This window comes from Mobula hypostoma, chromosome 3 (genome assembly GCF_963921235.1).
Source record: "Mobula hypostoma chromosome 3, sMobHyp1.1, whole genome shotgun sequence".
NCBI lineage: Eukaryota > Metazoa > Chordata > Chondrichthyes > Myliobatiformes > Myliobatidae > Mobula > Mobula hypostoma.
The window spans coordinates 75,630,415-75,648,548 of record NC_086099.1 but is presented as its reverse complement, the minus strand read 5'-3'; positions in this window follow the sequence as shown (position 1 = coordinate 75,648,548).

Sequence of the window (18,134 nt, the reverse complement as noted above, 5' to 3'; positions counted from 1 at the left end):
CCTTTCAGAAGTACCTTTTCCCTTATAAGTTGCCACTTGTGAATAACATTGAGGACATCTGTATCTATATGCAAGCTCCAGCCAATCAAGCAATCAATCAATTAAGCTAAATTTATTTTATTTTGCAACTGTCCTTATTACAGGCACATAGTTAATGTTTATTAGCTCTGGGCTTCTGAGTGTTTCATTAACAAAAACATATCCCAGTTTAGATTTTGCCTTTCAGAAGATTGCTTTGTTGGAAGTGATTATTAAATTAATTCATGCTGTATTCATCAATAGTGATACCTGACACTTGCTTCTCTGTTTAAATGTCAGCTGTGCAACACTTTAGCACATAATTTTCTTGTTAAAGAAAGAGGGGGGAAAATATTTGAATGAAGACACTGCAGTATTAAGATTGAGATGATATTTTGTATTAAAAGAGAAAAACTATATCCTAATTATAAAAATCTTCAGATTTGAATATTCATATCTTCAGACATCCAACAACTGCTTATTAATATGATGTTCTAATTGAAAGAGAAATTGATTTTGTAAGGTGTTAGTAACATTGCATCACATTTTTTTGATTTCTCTAGTTCTTTCAATACAATCCAGCCACTTCTTCTGAGTCAGAAGCTGCAAAGGATGGGCATAGATAGACCTACTATCTCCTTGATTACTGATTACCTGACAGATAGACACCAGTTTGTACAGCTGGGTAGTCCTCTGTCTGAGAAGATGGCGAATGGCACTGGAGCACCATAAACAACTGTCCTTCCTCCGTTTCTGTTCACACTGTACACCCCAGACTTTCAGTACAAATCTGACTATTGTCACTTGCAGAAGTTCTCTGATGACTCTGTGGTGGAAAGGTGTATCAGAGAAAGCCCATCAAATCTGCACACATGGGGCAAGGCAGAGTCATCTGCGTGCCCACTGTGCTCCAAGCATCCTCAGCGGCTGCGCAAGGGCACTTGGTGAGGGACGGTACAGGTGGAGGCATGATCAGGTCCTGAGGACCATCGCTGAAGCCGTCAGCGCAGGAGTTGTGTGGGCGAAGCGGTCCCGACCCTCCAAGCAGACCATTGCCTTTGTCAGAGCTGGGGAGCAACCAATACCTGCCAAAAGAACACCTGCAGGCATTCTGACCTCTGCAAGGGACTGGCAGCTGTTGGTGGACCTCGAAGGGCAGCTGAAGCTCCCCAACCATATCTCAGCCACCACACTGCAACCAGACATTGTTCTAGTGTTTGAGTCTACTAAGCAAGTGATGCTGCTGGAGCTGACAGTCCCGTGGGAAGATAGCTTGGAAGAGGCCTTTGAAAGGAAGCTCTCCAGTACGCAGGACTGGTGAGCAACTGTCAGCAGGCTGGATGGAGAGCGAGGTGTCTCCCAGTGGACGTTGGTTGTAGGGGATTCGTAGCCCGTTCCTTAGTTAGAGCCTTCAGCATTTTGGGCATCGAGGGAGGGGGAAGAGGAGAGCCATCTGCAGTACCACCGATGCGGCAGAGAGGGCCTCAAGATGGCTGTGGCTAAAAAGGGGGGAGCCATGGAGTCATAAGTAGCTAGCCATCTGGACACAAGTTGGGGTCTGATCAGCCCCAGCTGGGTCACCTGAAGGAGGTTGTATGATGTTGAAAGACCCGAAATACCCGATGATTCCAGGAACGTCACTGAACGTGTGTCCAGAAGCATCAATAGATGTATATACACAGAGATGGGCAGGAGTCAGAGTACCGAGGACTGGTGGACACGTTTGTGGAGTGATGTGGGAGGAATCGCATGCTCCTGACTGTGCCAAAGCCAGGGAGATGGTGATTGATTTTAGGAGGACAGGTCTGTGACAGGTCCTGTATACATTCTGGGAGAAGAAGTTGTGGTGGTGGAGGAGTAACAATACCTGCGTGTTCACCTCGACAACAGACTTGACTGGAAAACCAATACCAAGGCTATTTTGAAGAAAGGGATGAACAGACTCTCCTTTCTAAGGAAGCTGAGATCCTTCAATGCGTACAGCAGGATGTTGGAGATCTTTTACCAGTCTGTTGTAGCGAGTGCAGTCTTCTTTACTGCTTTATGTTGGTGGAGCAGCATTGGTGCTGGCGATGCAAAAAGACTAAATAACTTCATCAAAATGGCTGGATCCATCCTTGACTACAATTCTGACTCTTTTGAGTTTGTGGTGGAGAGGAGGTCACTAAACGAACTGTTATCCATTACGTTCAATCAGGCACATCCTCTCCGTGACCTACTGAATAAGCAGCAGAGCACCATTTCAAACAGGCTCATCAGCTCCACTGTCTCAGGGATCGTTACAGAAAATCTTTCCTACCAAATGCAATAGTATATACAACAGTTCATCACTTCTGATCTGGGCCAACATTTACGTGCCGGGCGGCACCTAATTAATTAGCTTGTTTATTTCGGCTTTTTTCTTAAAGATGTGCTGGCTGCGTCCCAGCTACCGCTGCACCACTGAATTCTTCGCGGATTGGTATCGGTCCGCGGCCTGGAGGTTGGGGACCACTGCACCACCCCAACCTCCGATGACTCAGTCTAACACACCACCATCAGTGTGCTTGGTGCTGTCTTCCCGATTCCGGTAAGTGATACTACACTGTACATACATTATTTCTACTTTATATAGGCTGTGTAATTTTATGTGTTATTTGGTATAATTTGGCAGCTTCATAGCTTAAAGGTTACTGGAGAGAGTGTTTCTGCCGAGAGCACTTACGTGAGATTTTCGCTACGGTGGACAGTGCGGCAGTGATTGTAGAAAAGTATTTCTATTTTATCTAGGCTGTGTATTTATCATATCATTCCTACTTTTTACTATATGTTACTGTTATTTTAGGTTTTATGTGTTATTTGGCATGATTTGGTAGGTTATTTTTTGGGTCTGCGAATGCACACAAATTTTTCCCATATAAATAAATGGTAATTGCTTCTTCGATTTACGACATTCCGGCTTACGAACCGTTTCATAAGAACGCTCTACCTTCGGATGGCAGGGGAAACCTGTATGCACATTGGTAAATTATTATTATGTATATAATTATCTGTACTTTATTATTAGTTAATATTACTATTATATTTATTGTTATTATTTATTATTATTGCTACATGTGTTTTTAAATGTTGCTGCTGTAACAAAATATTTTCCCGCTCAGGATCAATAAAGTACTTATAATTCTTATTCTTACCAGTGCATTGATTCTCAAATCTCTACTTTCTGAGCAGGCACCTTGAGAACATTTTTGTTTTGTCATTTGTGGAATTTGTTTCTTGATGACAAGAACAAAATTGGTAGTTCCCATCTTTGACTAGTCACACTACTGCACCATGTTGGGGACTTCCAAAATTTTTATTCAGAGCAAAGGAAAAAGCAAATAATAGATATCTAGAAGATACAGCTTTATTTTACTTTATTGTCGCGAAATAATTGATACTAGAGTGTACAATCATCACAGCAATATTTGATTCTGCGCTTCGCATTCCCTGGAGTACAAATCAATGATAAATATTAAAAATTTAAATTATAAATCATAAATAAAAAATAGAAAATGGAAAGTAAGGTAGTGGAAAAAACCGAGAGGCAGGTCCGGATATTTGTAGGGTACGGCCCAGATCCGGGTCAGGATCCGTTCAGCAGTCTTATCACAGTTGGAAAGAAGCTGTTCCCAAATCTGGCCGTATGAGTCTTCAAGCTCCTCAGCCTTCTCCCAGAGGGAAGAGGGATGAAAAGTGTGTTGGCTGGGTGGGTTGTGTCCTTGATTATCCTGGTAGCACTGCTCCGACAGCGTGCAGTGAAAAGTAGAGCCCGAGGACGGAAGATTGGTTTGTGTGATGTGCTGGGCTGGGTTCATGATCTTCTGCAGCTTCTTCCAGTCTTGGACAGGACAACTTCCGTACCAGGTTGTGATGCACCCTGGAAGAATGCTTTCTATGGTGCAGCTATAAAAATTAGTGAGGGTTTTAGTGGACAGGCCAAATTTCTTTAGCTTTCTCAGGAAGTAAAGGTGCTGGTGGGCCAAGTCAGCTGATTTGTGATATTGACCCCGAGGAACTTAAAGCTTTTGACCTGTTCCACTTGCGCACCACCAATGTAAATGGGTTCATGCGGACCGCTACTCCTTCTGAAGTCAACAACCAATTCCTTCATCTTGCTGACGTTGAGGGATAGGTTATTATCTTCTCACCATACCTCCAGGTTCTTAATTTCCTCTCTGTACTCTGTTACGTACCCCGTAACTGGGTTGCCAAACCAGCAGAAATGGATCACTCAGTTGGAGTCTGGAGTACTAGAACTAAGAAAGTTTTATTAAAGAAACAAGCAACACAGTAATCGAAAGGATAATAAATGCAACAGTTCAGCAATGATAGTCACACATGTGCACAGAATTAAGATCACAGCATCAATCAAGCTCTATCGTTGTCTAGGGGTAAATGACCAAATTTCAAAGTGACTCAAAGTTCAGTCCAGTTTAGTAGCTCAGTTCGCAGTAATCATTGCCATGGCGATGGACAACGTGGGGGAAGAGAGAGATAGAACAAGAACAACTGATCATTCAGACACTGCTTCACTCACAGACCGGCGAGATGGCTCACAAGCAGCCTTTGGGCGGGTCCTTGGTGATGTCACCTGAGGTCACCGACTGTGACCCCTCCTCCAGATGCGGTCGATCCTCTGCAGTGAACCCGGCACCCAGGCAAGGGCGGACACACACCGGGTTCCCGCTGATCGTACCTTTCCACCCTGTGCGTTGTCCGATACTTCTCACCAACTCGTGAGAGGCGTACCGCTTCCAGGGTCTCGTTACCTCAGGTGGCGCGTGTGTCGCCTTAGCAAACCGATCCCTTTTTATCCCCCTGCTGGGGTATCGCCTGTCCATCACTTCAAACAGTTCAAGGTTCAAAGGGGGGAGCCGCTCCAGACAGCTCTCTCTCTCCCCCGTCCCTTCATTACACATCTCCAGACGCTGCTCCATTGTTCCTTATCTCTCCTTCCCCTGAGGGCAGGTGGCAGACCACTTGCTGATGTCACTGATGCTAACCCAGGCCAGCAAACATCTTAATTTTATGTGTATTCTCGTCACAACTCAAACTCGTCATTACCCGAGATATGGCCTACAATTGTGGTGTCATCAGCAAACATATATTGAGCTTGATGGAAACTTGGCTACACAATCATGGGTGTACAGCGAGTACAGCAGGGGGCTGAGTACACAGCCTTGTGGGGCACCGGTGCTCAGAATGATTGTAGAGGAGAGCTTGTCCCCTATTTTTATGGCCTGGGTCCTGTCTGTGAGGAAGTTGAAGATCCAGCTGCAGATCTGAGCGCTAAGGCCCAGGTTCCGGAGCTTAGGAATCAGCTTATTTGGAATGATGTTATTAAAGGTAGAGCTGTAGTCAATGAAAAGGAGCCTTAAATATGCATCTTTATTCTCCAGGTGTTCTAAGGAGGAATGTAGGGCCAGAGAGATGGCATCTGCCGTTGACCTATTGCTTGACCTATTCCAGCTTTCAGGAAGTTATGATCCAACATAAACTCAATGTTATCTCTAAGGTGTTCCAGTACAGAATATTGTCATCATTTTTCTTTATCTTTCTGCCAAGCTGATGTTTTCATCTAGTACAGACTTTGTGTAAATACACACTTTAATCAGGATACACTGGTGGTGACAGATCACCAGTGATCCAGACCATGTTAGCTGCTGTAGGGTCAAGTGTCCCTATTTTTTTGCAGGTTGTACAAATCAGTTAATAATATGTATGTGAATCTAGCAGAAAGAAAAATGTACACAGACACAGAAAATAGTGAATCTGTTGCAGAATAAAACTGAGAGCACAAAGTGAAAAAACGAGTCATAAAATGAGGTAGCATGGTAGCATAGTACTCAGCACAATGCTTCACAGTACAGGTGACCAGGGTTCAATCTGCACTGCTGCCTGTAAGGAGTTTGTACGTTCTCTCCGTTACCGCGTAGGTTTCCTCTCACAGTCTAAAGAGTTACGAACAGTAGGTTGATTGGTCAAAGTGAATTGTCCCATGATTATGCTCAGGTAAATTGGGGATTGCTGGACGGCGTGGCTTGAAGTGCTAGAAGGGCCTATTCTGCGTTGTCAATAAATAAATAAGAAAAAAATAAGAGGGATAATTCAAATAGAAAAGAAATTTAAAAATTGAGGGAGACAACAGATATTTATTTTTATCTCCACAGCAATTAATAGTCCACATGCAGAAAACTCTGGTGAGATGGATACCAAAGCTGCTTAGCTAATGCTTCAGTTCTTTATTCCATTAATCTCAATGCAAGAAAAATTAAGGAGGTACTATTAATGGATGACAAACCTCCCTGACTAGTTTTCTTTACAGAAGACAAAGCTTAAAGGTAGAAGTCCAACTCAATGGTATATTTATAACTCTGAACAATGATCTGGGATTAAATATATATATATCATAATATTTTCAAAAAAATTACTAAATATGCTATATATATACATATATGTGTGTGTGTGTGTGTGTGTGTGTGTGTGTGTGTGTATGTATATATATATAGCTCTGTCAAGCAGCAAAATACCACAAAACTTGAATCTTACTAGAACTTGAAAGGTGAAGCGGTATGACAAACCATCTATAGAAAACCTTAAGTGTAAGGTAATAGAAGGTAATTGCTTATTGTTTTAATCAATTAAAGACATATTTATCAGTAGATTCAGATATTGGCCCAAGTGCGAAGAGAGTGACATTGAGGTGGGTCAATAGTTCACAGACTTTAATGCAAATAGGGTTTAAAGGGAAAGGAAAACATGAATGCTAGGCCAAACAGTGTTGTTAACTGAAACTCTCAAGTAGAAAACTAAATGCCAACACTGTGGCTGAAAAGGAATAACTAAAATAAAATGAATATTGCAAATCTTCAACATCAGTAAACTCAACAGTCTACTTTCTCAAGCAAGGCCAAAAGTAAGCAGGCAGCTTAATGTTGCTGTGCTTTGCTTTGCTCAAGTCTCAACAAGGACTACAATGAAAAGAAGGAAATTACTTACCGCAATAATGAAATAATAATGAGCTGATACGTGCATATTCATGAGCGGGATTGCCAAATCTGCTGCGCTGCCGAGTCGTGGTTCTGACAGCATTTTCATGATAAGTGTGCAAATGTAGCAATATCTTAAAAGTGTTTATTTAATAGGCATGTTCACAATTTAGGAAATATTAAAACAATTTAAAACCAAATATATGTTTATATTTGTATTTGCAATATTATGATTCAAGTTCAAAGTTGTATATTGCATCCATTATTTTTCTTTCATTGTAAAAACAGAATCTGATTTATGGTAAATGGTATATATTTTTCTGATAAAGATAAAAGATATTGCACAAAGTTGGAATAGATTTCTATTATTTTTAACCTGTGTTGGTGTCCGTCCCTCTTGTGAATTTCATAATGGATCAATAACAGAAAAAAATACACGGAAAAACTTCTCAAACATGTTCTGACTTTACCCATCCATGAAGACTTCTGTAGCCTTCTAGCATACTATAAGGAACTGTGGTCACTTTAGTGGTGACCGCTTCAATTGCCAGAAATTATTTTAATTCTGCCATTTGGTGATTTATTTTGGAATAATGATAGCTTTGGAATGTGATTTGAACAGAGGCTGTGAGAGTGAACGGAAGCTCATACTTGATATCCAAAGTTTTATTTTATTTTTTAATTTAATTTTATTTTATTTTCAGATATCGTGTCTTCACTGCACTTGAATGATTGTGAAGTGTATCTACAAAAGAAATTGCCCCTGGAATATTTAAAGGTTCAATTAGAGAAGTTGAGAGTTTTTCAGAAGAACAATTTGGATTTGGAAGCCTGGTAGCAGTTTCAAGGTGTCATTTGCTGTACTGTTGGGTGCTATGAGGGTTTGAAAGTAGGCACTATTTCCCCGCCCCACAGAACATGTACAGAACAGTAATGCTTCAGACCATACTCAATGCATAAAATCATTTGACAAGCTAGGGAATCTTTTGTCCTAATTGTATTTTAACTTGTAGTAATCATGTATAATTTAGTCCTGACGAAGGGTCTTGGCCTGAAACGTCGACTGCGCCTCTTCCTATAGATGCTGCCTGGCCTGCTGCGTTCACCAGCAACTTTGATGTGTGTTGCATGTATAATTTATGTTTTATTTGTGAATCTTAAATGCTTGTGATGCTGCTGCAGGTTAGTTTTTCATTGCATCTGTGCATATATATACTTGAGCATGTAACAACAAACTAGACTTTGATTCAAGATTCTAAGTATGTTTATTATCAAAGTATGAATGCAGTATATAACCCTGAGATTCATCTTCTCACAGATAGCAACAAAACAAAGAAGCACCATGGAATTTGTTCAAAGAAAACAGCAAACTCCCAACACGCAAAAAAAAACCAAATCACACAAATGGCAAAAAACAAGTGAAAAACACAAAGTGTAAAACATCAAACCATTGAAACAGTTCAGGAAAGATCATAAAGTTTGGTTCAATTCAAAGTTCAAAGTAAATTTTGTTATTGAAGTACATATATGTCAATGCCCTGAGATTCATTTTCTCGTGGGTATATTCAACCAATCTATGGAAGAGTAACAATAACAGTTTGTGCAGAGGACCACAAACTGTGCAACTGCATATATGAATAGCAATAAAAATGAGAACATGAGATAAAGAGTCCTTGAAAATGAGTTCATTGGTTGGGGAAACATTTCAATGATGGGGCAAGTGAAGATGAGTGTAGTTATCCTCTTTTGTTCAAGAGCCTGATGGCTGAGGAGCAGTAACTGTTTTTGAAACTGGTGGTGCGAGTCCTGAGGTTCTTCTACTTTCTTCCTGATGGAAGCAGTGAGAAGAGACCATGACATGGGTGGTGGAGATACCTGATGACGGATGCATATTTCCTGTATAAGTCTCAATGGTTGCAGGACTTTACTCATGATGAACTGGGCTGAATTCACTACTTTCTGTAGGATTTTTGTTCACAGGCATTGGTATTTCCATATCACAGCTGTAACGCAGCAGTTAATATACTCTCCACAACACATCAATAGAAGTTTGTCAAAGTTTTAGATGTCATACTGAATCTCTGCAGACTCCTAAGGAAGTCCAGGTGCAGCCATGCTTTCTTTGCAACTGCACTTATGTTCTGGGCTTAGGACAGGTCCTCCGAAACAGTAGCTCCAAAGAATTTATGGGTGCTAACCCTCTCTACCTCTGATCTTCCAATGAGGACTGGCTCACAGACCTCTGTTCAACTTCACACTGTGTTGTTTGTTGACTGCAGGGCGTAGAGCCCATTCACACTGATCAAAATTGGACAAAGCAGCAATAAGGACTAGAGTAACCAGGAACACATCACAACATGACCTTCAGAGTCCAAACCACAAACTGTGTCAATTAAAGCAGTTATCCAGCACCAGCAAACAAGAGAAAGAGAGAGACTGGACAGATGCAGGCACCTTCATCCAGCAGCATGTCTATGATTAAGAACTGTGGCTGAAATTACTCCAGGCAGAAGAGCTGCTCGAACCTCACTCTATAACTTCCATTATTTCTTACATGTTGCTTGTTTTTTTCAAACTTGTGGAAAATACCCTGCATTATTGTAATCATAGCAACCAATGGATTCTTTTTAATAAAGTAACTGAGGCTGCATGATCTCCCTGGCACTAATAGCAGCATCTGCTGTTATTCATAATCATGTAGCACACAGGGTTAAAGCTGTTCTGATACACAAAACTATCCCCATGAAGAAGCATTGTGGACATCTTCACAACTGCCAGTTATCTGCATCTTGAGCTAAACAAAATTCACTTACACTATTAAGTACCATTTACAACACAACTGCTGTCTAACCCGTTTTCCAACCTCACTTGAAAATCAGAAACTGCAGATGATAGATATCTGTGAATATACCTGAGATTCTCAGGAAGTCAGGCAGTATCAATGAAAGGAGAAGCAGAGTTAATGTTTCAAGTTAAAGGCACTTTATTATGACTAAAGATCCGATATATTAAAGATCTTCGTTTGTATTCACTCACCTGTAAAAACACACACAAATCAGTCCCTCAAATTTGGCCCAAAAATATTATAATATTACAATGCCTTGTTAGGTGTCTTAAGTTCACAACATAATCATTGATAGCTCTTCTCTGATACTGAACTTGCAGTGTTGAAGTATTTTGAACAAAGTTGGGTTGAACTGTGACTTTAGTTTTTGAGAAACTGATTGAATGGGATAGAAACCAAGCTACAAAGTACCAGCAAATTAGCTTGCATTGCATAGGTGTCCAAGCACACTTATGCTCAAAGTATGACTTTCTTTTCCTCATTGATCATTTCATTTTAAAATCTTCTTATTAATTATTATTGAAAATTGACAACAAAGAACAATACATTAAAATAATCAAGTCAATATATCAATATGTATAATAAGAGTTAAACTGTTAACCAAACTAAACAGTGTGTCAATAATAATAATTAAAAAACCAAAATGTTAAAGCTATTTTTTTGAAAAAAGACAGAAGGAAAAAAGAACCCCTACTAACTAAAACACAAAAAAACAGCTAACAAACAAAAAAAAAAGAGAAAAAAACCGATTTGGAGCACAAATCCGGAGCTATACGCCATACAAGCTTCTATATATAAAAAAATCAATCCACTAACCAAATCCATTTACCCAAGAAGCAGAAGGGAACCATCTTAATTAACTCAAACCAAATGATAGTAGCAGGCAAAAGAGCCCCACCTTTTCTCAAAGTCAAATTGAGGATCAAAAGTTCGACTTCTGATATATTCCAAACTAAGACATAACATCACCTGAGAGAACCATTGTATCAAAGTGGGAGCTTTTCCTCATTGATCATTCCATTTTGTTTTGGAAGTTTTTGCTTGAAACTATAATAGAGTTATCAGTTTTGAAAAGCAGTCATTTGTGGTATGCCAAACATTTCTTATTTTCACCTCTCTGCTTTCAAAGTTTGAAGTTCAAAATAAATTCGTTATCGAAGTACATACATGTCACTCTGAGATCCATTTTCCTGCAGGCATTCACAGTACCTACAAAGAAACACAATAGAATAATTGTAAAGTTGTGTACATCAAGATGAACGAACAATGGATATCCAAAAGATGACAAATGTGCAAATATAGAAAAAAGAAAAAAAGAAACAATAAAATATTGAGAACATGAGTCGTAGAGTTCTTGCAAGTACGTTCATAGGTTGTGGTATCAGTCAGTGTTGGTCCGACTGAAGTTATCTACTCTGGTTCAAAAGCCTGAAGTTTGAGAGGTAATAAATGTTCCTGAACTTGGTGGTGTGAATCCTAAAGTTCCTGTACTGTCTTCCTGATGGAAGCAAAGAGAAGAGAGTATGTCCTGGATGATGGGGTCCTTGATGATGGATGCTGCTTTCCTATGATAGTGATCCTTGTAGACGTGGGGAGGGTGTTACTTGCGATGGACTGGGCTGTATCTATTACTTTTACTCTGCATTTCCTTTCAAAGGCGTTTGTGCTTCCATACTAAGCTGTGATGCAACCAGTGAGTATACGCTCTACTGTGCATGTATAGAAGTTTGTCAATGTTTTAAATGACATGCCAAAATTTGCAGACTTCTAAGAAAGTAGAGATGCTGCTGTGCTTTCTTTATGATGGTAGTTATGTGCTGAACCCAGGACTGATCTTCTGAAATGATAATGTTGAGCAATTTAAAGTTGCAGACCCTCTCCACCTCTGACCCCCAATGATTCTATTGTGTTTCCTCCACAGGTAGTCAATAGTCATAGTCATAGTCATAGTCATACTTTATTGATCCCAGGGGGGAACTGGTTTTCGTTACAGTTGCAATAATCAGCTCCTTGATTTTGCTGATGTTTGAGTGAAAGGTTGGTGTTGCTGTGCTCTCTCACCAGACTGTCTTTGGCAATACACTCTCATATTGCGTATCCAGGCCTCAGTACTGTTGTAGTGTATAGGTTCTTTTTGTAACTGTTTTGTGTGGTATGACAAACTTGTTTGGATTTGGAAAATGAAGGTAGCACGACTTTATCGTGGCATTTGACTCTCTAAACTGATCAAAGGCATGTTGGTATGTAGACTAAACAATGCAGTTTCCATAGTTAAAAAGCTCAAGTACGCATGAATCACCAACCAATATAAGTGAACTACACATCTTTTGTGTGGAATATTACAAAATACCCTGCAGAAGTGTACTTAAACAATGTCCACAGATTGTCTCCTGTCCTGCATGCTATTGACTCTTGAAAAATCCAGCTTGGCTAATTAGGCATGGCCTATTTTCCACAAATCCTCATTGACTCTCTTTGATCTGCTGAACTTGACTCAGTATCTCATCACTTGTCATAGATACTTAAATCCTAATTTGCAATGAGCAGATTTTCTCAGAGGGCAATTTGTTGTTTTTTGTTCTTTCATTTTTAATTGTAAATTTTCACTGAATAATCATCTTTAAAATATTTAAATTATATCTGTTTCTTAGGACTATGAAGTTTTGAGCTAATCATTGACATGAAATTTCTATATAACATTCCAATGTTATTAGTACTGCAATTTATATGTTTAATGAACTCAGAAAAAGGTTTCTCTGTCCACGGTTGTCAGACAAAATGGCTGAGCATCAAATCTCAACATGTATTAGCTGGAGGAAAATCAGCAGATCAGGCAGCTTCACCTATCAACTGCCACCTTACTCCCCTTAACCTTTCTTATTTGGTTTCTTCCCCCTTCCTTTTCTGCCAAGATGAAGGGTCTCAAACAGAAGTGCTAACTGTTTATTCCTCTCCATAGATGCTGTCTGACCTGCTGAGTTTCTCCAGTATTTTGTGTGTGAGCGTGTGTTACTCTGGATTTCCAGCATCTGCAGAATCTCTTGTATTTATATTATCAACTTCTTGTTGTACTAACTCCCCAGATTTTAAAGTCAGCTAATGACTATTGCACTTCAACTAGCAATCAAAGTTGATTTTCTCCCCTACATCTTATTTCTTAAGCACAAATCATAAAATAACTTCACAATTACATAATCAAACTTTTTATTTCTGGCATTCCTTCCCTATGATTCAATTAATTACAAATATGCCATATGTCTGTTTCTAGAGTTTTTGGAGCTACATTGTTTGGCATTTCCGTCATCTTCATAATAACTGGATATAATTTTGGGCTGAGAGATTAGACATCGTAAACCTGTTGCTACCATGTAGCCACAATCAAATCACATTGTCCAAGCAAATTTTTATACAATCTGTCATTCGATCACTAATGACATATTTCTCATTTCCTAAGAAGATAACCAATAGTTAGTTTCCCCATCAAAGATTCTAACTTTAAAGCACAACATAAGTAAAATCACAAAGAAAATCAACTTGGAAATCAAACAGACGAATACAATTTGACAACTTTTATTATACATGTGATGAAACAGACAAGCAAGAATTAATCCAAATAACTATCTCTGGATCCTCTTTATTAAAGCTAACACCTACAGTATGCTTCATCATTTAGTTATGATCTCTGCACGGGGAAATTTCTGTAGGAATTTTTTTTCAAAAAAATGTAGAAAATGATAACATTATTGGGTCTGTTGTATGACAAGACATTAAGCAGTCTGTCAAAACTCTCTCAGAAATAGCAGAATGAGAGACAATTTCACTGAAACATTCAGAATTCTTGCACGGCTTGACAGAGAAGATATAAAACTAATGATTCCATTGGCTGTGGTGCTGACAATCAAACGTCATAGTTTCAAAGTAAGACATTGACCATGCAAGACTGAAATAAGAAGAAATGTTGGAATTCTCTACTCAAGAGGTCTGTGGATTCTCAGTCTTTGACTGCACTTAAGTCGGAGAAAGATTTTCTGATATTATGGAGACAAAAACTATTAGCTTACTGCAGGAAAGTAGTACGATAGTAAAAGATTAACCACCCTCTCAGTCAATGTCAGATCAGTAATAAAGATCCAAATGACCTTCCCCCTTTCCCACTTCTTATGTTCGTTTGAATGAATGTTGGAATTACAAAAGGCCATAACAGGAAACAATAATTACAAAGATTGTGTGGAAGGTTATTGCTAGCACTTCATTCTTGCTTCATATTATAGGTAATCCTTTTACTTACAAGGGCATAAAACCCAGGGATGATGTACCCATGTTGATTAATTAAAGTAGAGCTGTAGGAAATTCCTGTAGGTATTAGAATTTAAGGGCAGTACTTGCTGTTGGTGACTGGGGTATTGTAAGCAACCATTCTGCCATTTAATTTAATGAAATCAAGCTAATTATTCCCCTATCTAGGTTTCTAACATTTCACTTTAAAGTACAGCTCATACTTAATTAAGATTAATTTAAACAGACTTGTGGTTAAATACACATTAAAAGTCCAGCATTCACAATGGTTTTCTGAGTAAAACAATGACAAGCCTGTGTAATGAACTTATATTGCTGTAAACATATTAGACTGCAACACAAGTTTATCTTCTTTCGGTGTCACCTGGTGTAAAACCACAAGTTGGGGCTCAAACTAGTTTTCCTGCAAGCTTCAGTGTTGTTTTCCTGGAGATATGCAAAATTATGAGGTTCATAGATAGGTTAGGTAGTAGTAATCTTTTCCTCATACCTGAGGTATTTAAAACAAGAGGCCATAGATTCAGAAGGCATATGAATAAGAACTTTTTCACCCAGAGGGTGTTTGGAATTATGATTTCACCCCCTGATTAGACAGTCGAGTCTTCTCAGAAAATTTAAGAAGTATCTAAATTAGCACTTGATGAGGAACTGGTGCAGAAATGGAGTTGATGCCTGTGCCATATCAGTCAGTGGCATAATCCTACTCTGCTCCTATGTTTTTGTATTAATCACTAAAGCATAGTGCGTGAGCCAATTGAAGGTAAGTGCAGTAAATCTCTAATATAACTGCCTCTAGCAACACTCTAGGCAACACATTCCAGGCATCCATCACTCTCTGTGCAATAAACGAAGCCCCTCGCATCTCCTTTGTAATTAACTCCTCTCACCTTCAATGCATGCCCTCTGGTATCAGTCTTCTTAACAATAGAAAAAAGGATACTGTCTGTTTGCTCAATCTATGCCCCTGTAATGTTAAAAACCTCTATCACATCACCCCTCAGCCTCTGCTGTTTCATAGAAAGCAACCCAGTTCGTCCAACCTCTCATTATAACACATGCCCTCTAATCCAGGCAACATCTCAGTAAACCTCATCTGCACCCTCTCCAGAGCCCCAACATCCTTTCTGTAATGGAGTGAAGAGAAATGTACGCAATATTGCATACTCCCGATGTGGCTTAACCAGAGTTTTATAAAGTTGCAACATAACCTAATGACTTTTGAACTGAATGGCTCAACTAATGAAAACAAGCATTTTATGTTTTCTTAACCACCTTATCGACCTGTGTTGCCACTTTCAACAAGTTATGAACTTGCATCCCAAGATCTCTTTGGTTACCAACTGTTAAGGACTTTGCCCTCATCAGTGTACTGTCTCCTTACATTTGTCCTACTGAGGTGCAACACTACACATCTGTCCAGGTTAAACACCATCTGCCATTCCTCTGCCCGTATCTACAAATGATCTATATTCAGCTGTGTTCTTTGCTAGTCTTCTACACTATCTACAACACCACCAATCATTGTATCATCTGCAAACTTACTAACCTACCCATCTACATTTTCATTCAGATCATTTATATACATCACAACCAGCAACAGTCCCAGTACAGATCTCTGTGGAATTTCACTAATCACAGACCTCCAACTAGAATAGGTTCCTTTGACCACTACACTCGGTCTTCTATAGACAAGTCAGTTCTGAATCCAAATAGCCAATTCACCATGGATACCATGCAACTTCATCTACTGGACACAAAATGTTGGAAGAGCTCAGCAGGTCAGGCAACATCTTTGTAAATGAATAAACAGTGGATGTTTCGGGCTGACACCCCCTGAATGAAATGCTGCATGACTGCTGTGTTCCCTCAGCATTTTGTGTGTGTTGCTTTAGATTTCCAGCATCTGCAGCCTTCCTCATGTTTAATCATCCAGATGAGCCTCCCATGAGGGACCTTGTCAAACACCTTACTAAAATCCATATGAACAACATTTACAGCTCTACCTTCATCAATCATCTTCATTACCTTGTCAAGTATCTCATTCCAGTTAGTAAAACATGACTTGGCCCACATAAAGCTATGCTGCTTCTTCCTAATTAGTCCATGGTTCTCCAAATGTTCATTAATCCTACTCCGAAGAATTCTCTCCAATAACATCCCTACCACTGACATGATACTCGCCAATCTATAATTTCCAGGATTATCCCTGGTTCCTTCTTGAACAATGAAACAATCTTAGCTACTTGCCAGTTCTCTGTGTCCTTGCCTGTTGCTAGAAAGGGCTCAAAGCTATTGGTCAAGGACCCAGCAATCTTTTGCCTCTCTCAATAACCTGGGTTATATCCCATCAGACCCTGGGGACTTATCCACCTTAATGCTCTTTAAGAGACCCAACACAACCTCCTTATTGACTTTTAAATGCCCTTAGCATGTTAAATGTTCAGAACTGATCTCCCTATCCTTCATGTCCTTCTCCTTGGTAAATATAATGTAAAATACTTATTTAGGACCTCTTCCTCATCCTCCGCATCCATTCAAATTCCCCACCCCACCCCCTGTATCCTTGCACGGACCTACCCTCTCCCTAGCTTTCCGCTTGCTCTTGTTGTCTGTATAGAATGCCTTGGGATTCTTTTTAATGCTGCCTGATAAGGACTTTTCATGGCCGCTCCTGGCTTTCCTAATTCCTTTCTTGAATTTTTTTCTGGCTTTTTTATAATCCTCAAGAGCTCAGTTTGCTCCTAGCTTCCAAAGCTTTACATACTTTTTCTTTTTCACCTTGACTAAATTCATCACTTCTCTTGATATCCAAGTTTCCCTTACGTTGCCCCATCTTTGCCCTTCCTTCTGACTGGAGCTGTCATAGTGTGGGCACTGGGAATGGACCCAAATGAAAGACACAGACATTGAAGTACAAGGAACAGGACTTGACTAGAGTAGGGACGTGACAGGATTTAGACAAGGAGCAGGGACAAGAACACAGACTTGGGCTAGGACATGGACAAGACAGGGAACATGGACAAGGGACTATGAACTAGGAGCCTGGGCTTGGACTCCGAGCCAGAGATTGGACAAGGACCCAGAACCTGGGTCTTGCCTCAGGCTCGGACCCCAGAACTAGGCAAGGACATAACATGGCTACCGGACAGGACATGGCTGGGGTCTTGGCTCTTGAGGCTTGAGGCTGGTGTCTTGGCTCTCAAACTTGGAGACAGGCTGTGGTCTTGGCTCTCAAGCTTGGAGACAGGCTGGGGTCTTGGCTCTCAAGCTTGGAGACAGGCTGGGGTCTTGAGGCTTGGGTTCTTGGAGGCCAGACGAGGACATGACGGGGCAAGGGTACTTTGATGCAACTCCTGGGCAGGATGCAGGACTCCTGGGCAGGACACGGGACTCTTACCCGATGGAGACAAGGGGCAGGAAAGGACAGAACCAACAGCAGGGTAACAGCAAACGGCCCGGCTTACCCAACAGAGGCAAGGGACAGGAAGGGACAGAACCAAAAGCAGGGTAACAGCAAATGGCCTGGCTTACCCAACGGAGGCAAGGGACAGGAAGGGATAGAACCAACTGCAGGGTAACAGCAAACAACCTGGCTTACCCAACAGAGGCAAGGGACAGAACCAACCGCAGGGTAACATCAAACAGCCTGGCTTACCCGACAGAGGCAAGGGACAGGAAGGGATAGAACCAACTGCAGGGTAACAGCAAATAACCTGGCTTACCCAACAGAGGCAAGGGACAGAACCAACCGCAGGGTAACATCAAACAGCCTGGCTTACCCGACGGAGGCAAGGGACAGGAAGGGATAGAACCAACTGCAGGGTAACAGCAAATGGCCTGGCTTACCCAACAGAGGCAAGGGACAGGAAGGGACAGAACCAACCACAGGGTAACAGCAAACAGTCTGGCTTACCTGACAGAGGTAAGGGACAGGAAAGACAGAACCAACCGCAGGGTAACTGCAA